A 14,682-nucleotide genomic window follows, 5' to 3' on the forward strand; every position below is an offset into this window, starting at 1 on the left:
CTATGATTTACACCTCTCCTGTGAGTCCAGTTTTAGATTCCGATGCTTCACTTCAGGTTTACTGTATCCCTTGGACCTTCTTATTGACGATGAAACACGAGGTTGCATCCGAATTTAATACAAAAGGCACAATGCCGACTTATTTACAAGAGGACTGACACTCTAACTTTCTATGATTTGAACCTCTCCTGTGAGTCCAGTTTTAGGTTCCGATGCTTCACTTCAGGTTTACTGTATCCCTTGGACCTTCTTATTGACGATGAAACACAGAATTTGCATCCGAATTTAATACAAAAATCACAATGGCGACTTTAGTACAAGAGGACCGACAATCTCACGTTCTATGATTTGAATATCTCCTGTGAGTCCAGTTTTAGATTCCAATGCTTCACTTCAGGTTTACTGTATCCCTTGGACCTTCTTATAGACGATGAAACACAGAAATTGCATCCGAAATCAATACAAAAGTCACAATGGTGACTTAAGTACAAGAGGACTGACACTCTCACTTTCTATGATTTGAACCTCTCCTGTGAGTCCAGTTTTAGATTCCGATGCTTCACCTCAGGTTTACTGTATCTGTTGGACCTTCGTATTGATGATGAAACACAGAAATTGCATCCGAATTTAATACAAATGGCACAATGCCGACTTAAGTACAAGAGGACTGACACTCTCACTTTCTATGATTCGAACCTCTCCTGTGAGGTCAGATTTAGATTACGATGTTACACTTCAGGTTTACTGTATCCCTTGGACTTTCTTGTTGACGATAAAACACAGAAATCGCATCCGAAATTAATACAAATAGCACAATGCCGTCTTACGTAAAAGGGGACTGACGCTCTAACATTCTGTGATTTGAACCTCTCCTGCGAGTACAGTTTTAGATTCCGATGGTTCACTTAGGGTTTACTGTATCCCTTTGACCTTCTTATTTACGATGAAACACAGAAATTGCATCCGAATTTAATACAAAGGCACATTACCGACTTAAGTAAAAGCGGAGTGACACTCTAACTTTCTATGATTTGAATCTCTCCTGTGAGTCCAGTTTTGGATTCCGATGCTTCACTTCAGGTTTACTGTATCCCTTGGACGTTCTTATTGACGATTAAGCGCAGAAATTGCTTCTGAATTAAATTCAAAAGGCACAGTGCGGACCTAAGTAGAAGACGACTAACACTCTCACTTTCTATGACTTCAACCTCTCCTGTGAGTCCAGTTTTACATTCCGATGCTTCACTTCAGGTTTACTGTATCTGTTGGACCTTCGTATTGATGATGAAACACAGAAATTGCATCCGAATTTAATACAAATGGCACAATGCCGACTTAAGTACAAGAGGACTGACACTCTCACTTTCTATGATTCGAACCTCTCCTGTGAGGTCAGATTTAGATTACGATGTTTGACTTCAGGTTTACTGTATCCCTTGGACTTTCTTGTTGACGATAAAACACAGAAATCGCATCCGAAATTAATACAAATAGCACAATGCCGTCTTAAGTAAAAGGGGACTGACGCTCTAACATTCTGTGATTTGAACCTCTCCTGCGAGTCCAGTTTTAGATTCCGATGGTTCACTTAGGGTTTACTGTATCCCTTTGACCTTCTTATTGACGATGAAACACAGAAATTGCATCCGAATTTAATACAAAGGCACATTACCGACTTAAGTACAAGCGGAGTGACACTCTAACTTTCTATGATTTGAATCTCTCCTGTGAGTCCAGTTTTGGATTCCGATGCTTCACTTCAGGTTTACTGAATCCCTTGGACGTTCTTATTGACGATGAAACACAGAAATTGGTTCGGAATTAAATTCAAAAGGCACAGTGCCGACCTAAGTAGAAGACGACTAACTCTCTCACTTTCTATGATTTGAACCTCTCCTGTGAGTCCAGTTTTAGATTCCGATGCTTCACTTCAGGGTTACTGTATACCTTGCACCTTCTTATTGACGATTAAACACAGAAATTGCATCGGAATTAAATTCAAAAGGCACAATGCCGACTTAAGTACAAGAGGTCTGACACTCTCACTTTCTATGATTTGAGCCTCTCCTGTGAGTCCAGTTTTACATTCCGATGCTTCACTTCAGGTTTACTGTATCCCTTGGACCTTCTTATTGACGATGAAACACAGAAATTGCAACCGAATTTAATACAAAAGGTACAATGCCGACTTAGGTACAAGAGGACTGACACTCTAACTTTCTATGATTTGCACCTCTCCTGTGAGTCCAGTTTTAGATTCAAATGCTTCACTTCAGGTTTACTGTATCCCTTGGACCTTCTTATTGACGATGAAACACAGAAATTGCATCCGAATTTAATACAAAAGGCCCAATGGCGACATAAGTACAAGGGGACTGACACTCTCACTTTCTATGATTTGAACCTATCCTGTGAGTCCAGTTTTAGATTCTGATGCTTCACTTCAGGTTTACTGTATCCCTTGGACCTTCTTATTGACGATGAAACACAGAAATTGCATCCGATATTAATCCAAAAGTCACAATGGTGACTTAAGTACAAGAGGACTGACACTCTCACTTTCAATGAATTGCACCTCTCCTGTGAGTCCAGTTTTAGATTCCAATGCTTCACTTCAGGTTTACTGTATCCCTTGTACCATCTTATTGACGATGAAACACAGATATTGCATCGGAATTAAATTTAAAACACACAATGCCGACTTAAGTAAAAGAGGAGTGACACTCTAACTTTCTATGATTTGAACCTCTCCTGTGAGTCCAGTTTTAGATTCCGATGCTTCACTTCTGGTTTACTGCATCCCTTGAACCTTCTTATTGACAATGAACCACAGAAATAGCACCGGAATTAAATTCAAAATGCACAATGCCGACTTAAGTACAGGAGGACTGACACTCTAACTTTCTATGATTTGTACCTCTCCTGTGAGTCCACTTTTAGATTCCGATGCTTCACTTCAGGTTTACTGTATCCCTTGGACCTTCTTATTTACGATGAAACACAGAGTTTGCATCCGAATTTAATACAAAAGGCATAATGCCGACTTAAGTACAAGAGGACTGACAGTCTAACTTTCTATGATTTACACCTCTCCTGTGAGTCCAGTTTTAGATTCCGATGCTTCACTTCAGGTTTACTGTATCCCTTGGACCTTCTTATTGACGATGAAACACGAGGTTGCATCCGAATTTAATACAAAAGGCACAATGCCGACTTATTTACAAGAGGACTGACACTCTAACTTTCTATGATTTGAACCTCTCCTGTGAGTCCAGTTTTAGGTTCCGATGTTTCACTTCAGGTTTACTGTATCCCTTGGACCTTCTTATTGACGATGAAACACAGAATTTGCATCCGAATTTAATACAAAAATCACAATGGCGACTTTAGTACAAGAGGACCGACAATCTCACGTTCTATGATTTGAATATCTCCTGTGAGTCCAGTTTTAGATTCCAATGCTTCACTTCAGGTTTACTGTATCCCTTGGACCTTCTTATAGACGATGAAACACAGAAATTGCATCCGAAATCAATACAAAAGTCACAATGGTGACTTAAGTACAAGAGGACTGACACTCTCACTTTCTATGATTTGAACCTCTCCTGTGAGTCCAGTTTTAGATTCCGATGCTTCACCTCAGGTTTACTGTATCTGTTGGACCTTCGTATTGATGATGAAACACAGAAATTGCATCCGAATTTAATACAAATGGCACAATGCCGACTTAAGTACAAGAGGACTGACACTCTCACTTTCTATGATTCGAACCTCTCCTGTGAGGTCAGATTTAGATTACGATGTTACACTTCAGGTTTACTGTATCCCTTGGACTTTCTTGTTGACGATAAAACACAGAAATCGCATCCGAAATTAATACAAATAGCACAATGCCGTCTTAAGTAAAAGGGGACTGACGCTCTAACATTCTGTGATTTGAACCTCTCCTGCGAGTCCAGTTTTAGATTCCGATGGTTCACTTAGGGTTTACTGTATGCCTTTGACCTTCTTATTTACGATGAAACACAGAAATTGCATCCGAATTTAATACAAAGGCACATTACCGACTTAAGTAAAAGCGGAGTGACACTCTAACTTTCTATGATTTGAATCTCTCCTGTGAGTCCAGTTTTGGATTCCGATGCTTCACTTCAGGTTTACTGTATCCCTTGGACGTTCTTATTGACGATGAAGCACAGAAATTACTTCGGAATTAAATTCAAAAGGCACAATGCCGACCTAAGTAGAAGACGACTAACACTCTCACTTTCTATGACTTGAACCTCTCCTGTGAGTCCAGTTTTAGATTCCGATGCTTCACTTCAGGGTTACTGTATACCTTGCACCTTCTTATTGACGATTAAACACAGAAATTGCATCGGAATTAAATTCAAAAGGCACAATGCCGACTTAAGTACAAGAGGACTGACACTCACACTTTCTATGATTTGAACCTCTCCTGTGAGTCAAGTTTTACATTCCGATGCTTCACTTCAGGTTTACTGTATCCCTTGGACCTTCTTACTGACGATGAAACACAGAAATTGCATCCGAATTTAATACAAAAATCACAATGGCGACTTTAGTACAAGAGGACCGACAATCTCACTTTCTATGATTTGAATATCTCCTGTGAGTCCAGTTTTAGATTCCAATGCTTCTCTTCAGGTTTACTGTACCCCTTGGACATTCTTATAGACGATGAAACACAGAAATTGCATCCGAAGTTAATACAAAAGTCACAATGGTGACTTATGTACAAGAGGACTGACACTCTCACTTTCTATGATTTGAACCTCTCCTGTGAGTCCAGTTTTAGAATCCGATGCTTCACCTCAGGTTTACTGTATCTGTTGGACCTTCGTATTGATGATGAAACACAGAAATTGCATCCGAATTTAATACAAATGGCACAATGCCGACTTAAGTACAAGAGGACTGACACTCTCACTTTCTATGATTCGAACCTCTCCTGTGAGGTCAGATTTAGATTACGATGTTTCACTTCAGGTTTACTGTATCCCTTGGACTTTCTTGTTGACGATAAAACACAGAATCCGCATCCGAAATTAATACAAATAGCACAATGCCGTCTTAAGTAAAAGAGGACTGACGCTCTAACATTCTGTGATTTGAACCTCCCCTGCGAGTCCAGTTTTAGATTCCGATGGTTCACTTAGGGTTTACTGTATCCCTTGGACCTTCTTACTGACGATGAAACACAGAAATTGCTTCGGAATTTAATACAAAAGACACATTACCGACTTAAGTACAAGCGGAGTGACACCCTAACTTACTATGATTTGAATCTCTCCTGTGAGTCCAGTTTTAGATTCCGATGCTTCACTTCAGGTTTACTGTATCCCTTGGACGTTCTTATTGACGATGAAACACAGAAATTGGTTCGGAATTAAATTCAAAAGGCACAGTGCCGACCTAAGTAGAAGACGACTAACTCTCTCACTTTCTATGATTTGAACCTCTCCTGTGAGTCCAGTTTTAGATTCCGATGCTTCACTTCAGGGTTACTGTATACCTTGCACCTTCTTATTGACGATTAAACACAGAAATTGCATCGGAATTAAATTCAAAAGGCAAAATGCCGACTTATGTACAAGAGGACTGACACTCTCACTTTCTATGATTTGAGCCTCTCCTGTGAGTCCAGTTTTACATTCCGATGCTTCACTTCAGGTTTACTGTATCCCTTGGACCTTCTTATTGACGATGAAACACAGAAATTGCAACCGAATTTAATACAAAAGGTACAATGCCGACTTAGGTACAATAGGACTGACACTCTCACTTTCTATGATTTGAGCCTCTCCTGTGAGTCCAGTTTTACATTCCGATGCTTCACTTCAGGTTTACTGTATCCCTTGGACCTTCTTATTGACGATGAAACACAGAGTTTGCATCCGAATTTAATACAAAAGGCATAATGCCGACTTAAGTACAAGAGGACTGACAGTCTAACTTTCTATGATTTACACCTCTCCTGTGAGTCCAGTTTTAGATTCCGATGCTTCACTTCAGTTTTACTGTATCCCTTGGACCTTCTTATTGACGATTAAACACGAGGTTGCATCCGAATTTAATACAAAAGGCACAATGCCGACTTATTTACAAGAGGACTGACACTCTAACTTTCTATGATTTGAACCTCTCCTGTGAGTCCAGTTTTAGGTTCCGATGCTTCACTTCAGGTTTACTGTATCCCTTGGACCTTCTTATTGACGATGAAACACAGAAATTGCATCCGAAATTAATCCAAAAGTCACAATGGTGACTTAAGTACAAGAGGACTGACACTCTCACTTTCTATGATTTGAACCTCTCCTGTGAGTCCAGTTTTAGATTCAGATGCTTCACCTCAGGTTTACTGTATCTGTTGGACCTTCTTGTTGACGATAAAACACAGAAATCGCATCCGACATTAATACAAATAGCACAATGCCGTCTTAAGTTAAAGAGGACTGACGCTCTAACATTCTATGATTTGAACCTCTCCTGCGAGTCCAGTTTTAGATTCCGATGCTTCACGTAAGGTTTACTGTATCCCTTGGACATTCTTATTGACGTTGAAACACAGAAATTGCATCCGAATTTAATACAAAAGGCACATTACCGACTTAAGTACAAGCGGAGTGACACTCTAACTTTCTATGATTTGAACCTCTCCTGTGAGTCCAGTTTTAGATTCCGATGCTTCACTTCGGGTTTACTGTATCCCTTGGACCTTCTTATTGACGATGAAACACAGAAACTGCATCCGAATTTAATACAAAAGGTACAATGCCGACTTAAGTACAAGTGGGCTGACACTTTAACTTTCTATGATTTGCACCTCTCCTGTGAGTCCAGTTTTAGATTCCGATGCTTCACTACAGGTTTAGTGTATCCCTTGGACCTTCTTATTGACGATGAAACACAGAAATTGCATCCGAATTTAATACAAAAATCACAATGGCGACTTTAGTACAAGAGGACCGACAATCTCACTTTCTATGATTTGAATATCTCCTGTGAGTCCAGTTTTAGATTCCAATGCTTCACTTCAGGTTTACTGTATCCCTTGGACCTTCTTATAGACGATGAAACACAGAAATTGAATCCGAAATTAATACAAAAGTCACAATGGTGACTTAAGTACAAGAGGACAGACACTCTCACTTTCTATTATTTGTATCTCTCCTGTGAGACCAGTTTTAGATTCCGATGCTTCACCTCAGGTTTACTGTATCTGTTGGACCTTCGTATTGACGATGAAACACAGAAATTTCATCCGAATTTAATACAAATGGCACAATGCCGACTTAAGTACAAGAGGACTGACACTCTCACTTTCTATGATTCGAACCTCTCCTGTGAGTCCAGTTTTAGATTCCGATGCTTCACTTCTGGTTTACTACATCCCTTGGACCTTCTTATTGAGAATGAACCACAGAAATAGCACCGGAATTTAATTCAAAATGCACAATGCCGACTTAAGTACAAGAGGACTGACACTCTAACTTTCTATGATTTGTACCTCTCCTGTGAGTCCAGTTTTAGATTCCGATGCTTCACTTCAGGTTTACTGTATCCCTTGGACCTTCCTATTGACGATGAAACACAGAGTTTGCATCCGAATTTAATACAAAAGGCATAATGCCGACTTAAGTACAAGAGGACTGACACTCTAACTTTCTATGATTTGAATCTCTCCTGTGAGTCCAGTTTTAGATTCCGATGCGTCACTTCAGGTTTACTGTATCCCTTGGACCTTCGTATTGACGATGAAACACAGAAATTGCATCCGAATTTAATACAAAAGGCACATTACCGACTTAAGTACAAGCGGAGTGACACTCTAACTTTCTATGATTTGAATCTCTCCTGTGAGTCCAGTTTTAGATTCCGATGCTTCACTTCGGGTTTACTGTATCCCTTGGACGTTCTTATTGACGATGAAGCACAGAAATTGTTTCGGAATTAAATTCAAAAGGCACAGTGCCGACCTAAGTAGAGGACGACTAACACTCTCACTTTCTATGATATGAACCTCTCCTGTGAGTCCAGTTTTAGATTCCGATGCTTCACTTCAGGGTTACTGTATATCATGCACCTTCTTATTGACGATTAAACACAGATATTGCATCGGAATTAAATTCAAAAGGCACAATGCCGACTTAAGTACAAGAGGACTGACACTCTCACTTTCTGTGATTTGAACCTCTCCTGTGAGTCCAGTTTTACATTCCGATGCTTCACTTCAGGTTTACTGTATCCCTTGGACCTTCTTATTGACGATGAAACACAGAAATTGCATCCGAATTTAATACAAAAGGTACAATGCCGACTTAAGTACAAGAGGACTGACACTCTAACTTTCTATGATTTGCACCTCTCCTGTGAGTCCAGTTTTAGATTCCAATGCTTCACTTCAGGTTTACTGTATCCCTTGGACCTTCTTATTGACGATGAAACACAGAAATTGCATCCGAAATTAATACAAAAATCACAATGGCGACTTTAGTACAAGATTACCGACAAACTCACTTTCTATGATTTGAACATCCTCTGTGAGTCCAGTTTTAGATTCCGATGCTTCACTTCAGGTTTACTGCATCCCTTGGACCTTCTTATTGACGATGAAACACAGATATTGCATCGGAATTAAATTTAAAACGCACAATGCCGACTTAAGTAAAAGAGGAGTGACACTTTCACTTTCTATGATTTGAACCTCTCCTTTGAGTCCAGTTTTAGATTCCGATGCTTCACTTCTGGTTTACTGCATCCCTTGGACCTTCTTATTGACAATGAACCACAGAAATAGCACCGGTATTAAATTCAAAATGCACAATGCCGACTTAAGTACAAGAGGACTGACACTCTAACTTTCTATGATTTGTACCTCTCCTGTGAGTCCAGTTTCAGATTCCGATGCTTCACATCAGGTTTACTGTATCCCTTGGACCTTCTTATTGACGATGAAACACAGAGTTTGCATCCGAATTTAATACAAAAGGCATAATGCCGACTTAAGTACAAGAGGACTGACACTCTAACTTTCTATGATTTGCACCTCTCCTGTGAGTCCAGTTTTAGATTCCGATGCTTCACTTCAGGTTTACTGTATCCCTTGGACCTTCTTATTGACGATGAAACACAGAAATTGCATCCGAATTTAATACAAAAATCACAATGGCGACTTTAGTACAAGAGGACCGACAATCTCACTTTCTATGATTTGAATATCTCCTGTGAGCCCAGTTTTAGATTCCGATGCATCACTTCAGGTTTACTGTATCCCTTGGACCTTCTTATAGACGATGAAACACAGAAATTGCATCCGAAATTAATACAAAAGTCACAATGTTGACTTAAGTACAAGAGGACTGACACTCTCACTTTCTATGATTCGAACCTCTCCTGTGAGGTCAGATTTAGATTACGATGTTTCACTTAAGGTTTACTGTATCCCTTGGACTTTCTTGTTGACGATAAAACACAGAAATCGCATCCGAAATTAATACAAATAGCACAATGCCGTCTTAAGTAAAAGAGGACTGACGCTCTAACATTCTGTGATTTGAATCTCTCCTGCGAGTCCAGTTTTAGATTCCGATGGTTCACTTAGGGTTTACTGTATCCCTTGGACCTTCTTACTGACGATGAAACACAGAAATTGCATCGGAATTTAATACAAAAGGCACATTACCGACTTAAGTACAAGCGGAGTGACACTCTAACTTACTATGATTTGAATCTCTCCTGTGAGTCCAGTTTTAGATTCCGATGCTTCACTTCAGGTTTACTGTATCCCTTGGACGTTCTTATTGACGATGAAACACAGAAATTGGTTCGGAATTAAATTCAAAAGGCACAGTGCCGACCTAAGTAGAAGACGACTAACTCTCTCACTTTCTATGGTTTGAACCTCTCCTGTGAGTCCAGTTTTAGATTCCGATGCTTCACTTCAGGGTCACTGTATATCTTGCACCTTCTTATTGACGATTAAACACAGAAATTGCATCGGAATTAAATTCAAAAGGCACAATGCCGACTTAAGTACAAGAGGACTGGCACTCTCACTTTCTATGATTTGAGCCTCTCCTGTGAGTCCAGTTTTACATTCCGATGCTTCACTTCAGGTTTACTGTATCCCTTGGACCTTCTTATTGACGATGAAACACAGAAATTGCAACCGAATTTAATACAAAAGGTACAATGCCGACTTAGGTACAAGAGGACTGACACTCTAACTTTCTATGATTTGCACCTCTCCTGTGAGTCCAGTTTTAGATTCCAATGCTTCACTTCAGGTTTACTGTAACCCTTGGACCTTCTTATTGACGATGAAACACAGAAATTGCATCCGAATTTAATACAAAAGGCCCAATGGCGACATAAGTACAAGGGGACTGACACTCTCACTTTCTATGATTTGAACCTATCCTGTGAGTCCAGTTTTAGATTCCGATGCTTCACTTCAGGTTTACTGTATCCCTTGGACCTTCTTATTGACGACGAAATACGAGGTTGCATCCGAATTTAATACAAAAGGCACAATGCCGGCTTATTTACCAGAGGACTGACACTCTAACTTTCTATGATTTGAACCTCTCCTGTGAGTGCAGTTTTAGGTTCCGATGCTTCACTTCAGGTTTACTGTATCCCTTGGACCTTCTTATTGACGATGAAACACAGAAATTGCATCCGAAATTAATCCAAAAGTCACAATGGTGACATAAGTACAAGAGGAGTGACACTCTCACTTTCTATGATTTGAATCTCTCCTGTGAGTCCAGTTTTAGATTCCGATGCTTCACCTCAGGTTTACTGTATCTGTTGGACCTTCTTGTTGACGATAAAACACAGAAATCGCATCCGACATTAATACAAATAGCACAATGCCGTCTTAAGTTAAAGAGGACTGACGCTCTAACATTCTGCGATTTGAACCTCTCCTGCGAGTCCAGTTTTAGATTCCGATGCTTCACTTAAGGTTTACTGTATCCCTTGGACCTTCTTATTGACGATGAAACACAGAAATTGCATCCGAATTTAATACAAAAGGCACATTACCGACTTAAGTACAAGCGGAGTGACACTCTCACTTTCTATGATTTGAACCTCTCCTGTGAGTCCAGTTTTAGATTCCGATGCTTCACTTCAGGTTTACTGTATCCCTTGGACCTTCTTCTTGACGATGAAACACAGAGTTTGCATCCGAATTTAATACAAAAGGCATAATGCCGACTTAAGTACAAGAGGACTGACACTCTAACTTTCTATGATTTGCACCTCTCCTATGAGTCCAGTTTTAGATTCCGATGCTTCACTTCAGGTTTACTGTATCCCTTGGACCTTCTTATTGACGATGAAACCCAGAAATTGCATCCGAATTTAATACAAAAGGTACAATTCCGACTTAAGTACAAGAGGACTGACACTCTAACTTTCTATGATTTGCACCTCTTCTGTGAGTCCAGTTTTACATTCCGATGCTTCACTTCAGGTTTACTGTATCCCTTGGACCAGCTTATTGACGATGTAACACAGAAATTGCATCCGAATTTAATTCAAAAATCACAATGGCGACTTTAGTACAAGGGGAACGACAATCTCACTTTCTATGATTTGAACATCTCCTGTAAGTCCAGTTTTAGATTCCGATGCTTCACTTCAGGTTTACTGTATCCCTTGGACCTTCTTATTGACGATGAAACACAGATATTGCATCGGAAATACATTTAAAACGCACAATGCCGAATTAAGGAAGAGAGGACTGACACTCTCACTTTCTATGATTTGAATCTCTCCTGTGAGTCCAGTTTTAGATTCCGATGCTTCACTTCAGGTTTACTGTATCCCTTGGACCTTCTTATTGACGATGAAACACAGAGTTTGCATCCGGATTTCATACAAAAGGCACAATGCCGACTTAAGTACAAGAGGACTGACACTCTAACTTTCTATGATTTGAACATCTCCCGTGAGTCCAGTTTTAGATTCCGATGCTTTACTTCAGGTTTACTGTATCCCTTGGACCTTCTTATTGACGATGAAAACAGAAATTGCATCATAATTTAATACAAAAGGCACAATGGCGACTTAAGTACAAGAGGACTGACACTCTCACTTTCTATGATTTGAACCTCCCCTGTGAGTCCAGTTTTAGATTCCGATGCTTCTCTTCAGGTTTACTGTATCCCTTGGACCTTCTTATTGACGACGAAACACAGAAACTGCATTCGAATTTAATACAAATGGCACAATGCCGACATAAGTACAAGAGGACTGACACTCTCACTTTCAAAGATTCGAACCTCTCCTGTGAGGTCAGATTTAGATTCCGATGCTTCACTTCAGGTTTACTGTATACGTAGCACCTTCTTATTGACGATGAAACACAGAAATTGCATCGGAATTAAATTCAAAAGGCACAATGCCGTCTTAAGTACAAGAATACTGACACTTTAACTTTCTATGATTTGCACCTCTCCTGTGAGACCAGTTTTAGATTCCGATGCTTCACTTCAGGTTTACGGTATCCCTTGGACCTTCTTATTGACGATGAAACACAGAAATTGCATCCGAATTTAATACAAAATGCACAATGGCGACTTAAGTACAAGGGGACTGACACTCTCACTTTCTATGATTTGAACCTATCCTGTGAGTCCAGTTTTAGATTCCGATGCTTCACTTCAGGTTTACTGTATCCCTTGCACCTTCTTATTGACGATGAAACACAGAAATTGCATCGGAATTTAATACAAATGGCACAATGCCGACTTAAGTACAAGGGCACTGACACTCTCACTTTCCATGATTCGAACTTCTCCTGTGAGGTCAGATTTAGATTCCGATGCTTCACTTCAGGTTTACTGTATACCTTGCACCTTCTTATTGACAATGAAACACAGAAATTGCATCGGAATTAAATTCAAATGGCTTAATTCCGACTTAAGTACAAGAGGACTGACACCCTCACTTTCTATGATTTGAACCTCTCCTGTGAGTCCAGTTTTAGATTCCGATGCTTCACTTCAGGTTTACTGTATCCCTTGGACCTTCTAATTGACGATGAAACACAGAGTTTGCATCCGAATTTAATACAAAAGGCACAATGCCGACTTAAGTACAAGAGGACTGACACTCTAACATTCTATGATTTGAACCTCTCCTGCGAGTCCAGTTTTAGATTCCGATGCTTCACTTAAGGTTTACTGTATCCCTTGGACCTTCTTATTGACGATGAAACACAGAAATTGCATCCGAATTTAATACAAAAGGCACATTAACGACTTAAGTACAAGAGGATCGATACTCTAACTTTCTATGATTTGAATCTCTCCTGTGAGTCCAGTTTTAGATTCCGATGCTTCACTTCAGGTTTACTGTATCCCTTGGACGTTCTTATTGACGATGAAACACAGAAATTGCATCGGAATTAAATTCAAAAGGCACAGTGCCGACCTAAGTAGAAGACGACTAACACTCTCACTTTCTATGATTTGAACCTCTCCTGTGAGTCCAGTTTAAATTCCGATGCTTCACTTCAGGTTTACTGTATACCTTGCACCTTCTTATTGACGATGAAACACATAAATTGCATAGGAATTAAATTCAAAATGCACAATGCTGACTTAAGTAAAAGAGGACTGACACTCTCACTTTCTATGATTTGAACCTCTCCTGTGAGTACAGTTTTAGATTCCGATGCTTCACTTCAGGTTTACTGTATCCCTTGGACCTTCTTATTGACAATGAAACACAGAAATAGCATCGGAATTAAATTCAATAGGCACAATGCCGACTTAAGTACAAGAGGACTGACACTCTAACTTTCTATGATTTGAACCTCTCCTGTGAGTCCAGTTCTAGTATCCGATTCTTCACTTCAGGTTTACTGTATCCCTTGGACCTTCTTATTGACGATGAAACACAGAGTTTGCATCCGAATTTAATACAAAAGGCACAATGGCGACGTAAGTACAAGAGGACTGATACTCTCACTTTCTATGATTTGAACTTCTCCTGTGAGTCCAGTTTTAGATTCCGATGCTTCACTTCAGGTTTACTGTATCCCTTGGACCTTCTTATTGACGATTAAACACAGAAATTGCATCCGAATTTAATACGAATGGCACAATGCCGACTTAAGTACAAGTGGACTGACACTCTCACTTTCTGTGATTCAAACCTCTCCTGGGAGTCCAGTTTTAGAATCCGATGCTTCACTTCAGGTTTACTGTATCCCTTGGACGTTCTTATTGACGATGAAACACAGAAATTGCATCGGAATTAAATTCAAAAGGCACAGTGCCGACCTAATTAGAAGAGGACTAACACTCTCACTTTCTATGATTTGAACCTCTCCTGTGAGTCCAGTTTTAGATTCCGATGCTTCGCTTCAGGTTTACTGAATCCCTTGGACCTTCTTATTGACGATGAAACACAGAAATTGCATCAGAATTAAATTCAAATGGCACAATGCCGACTTAAGTACAAGGGCACTGACACTCTCACTTTCCATGATTCGAACTTCTCCTGTGAGGTCAGATTTGGATTCCGATGCTTCACTTCAGGTTTACTGTTTCCCTTGGACCTTCTTATTGACGATGAAACACAGAGTTTGCATCCGAATTTAATACAAAAGGCACAATGCCGACTTAATTACAACAGTTC

Source organism: Schistocerca serialis, chromosome 11 (genome assembly GCF_023864345.2).
Source record: "Schistocerca serialis cubense isolate TAMUIC-IGC-003099 chromosome 11, iqSchSeri2.2, whole genome shotgun sequence".
In the NCBI taxonomy this organism is placed as follows: Eukaryota; Metazoa; Arthropoda; class Insecta; order Orthoptera; family Acrididae; genus Schistocerca; species Schistocerca serialis.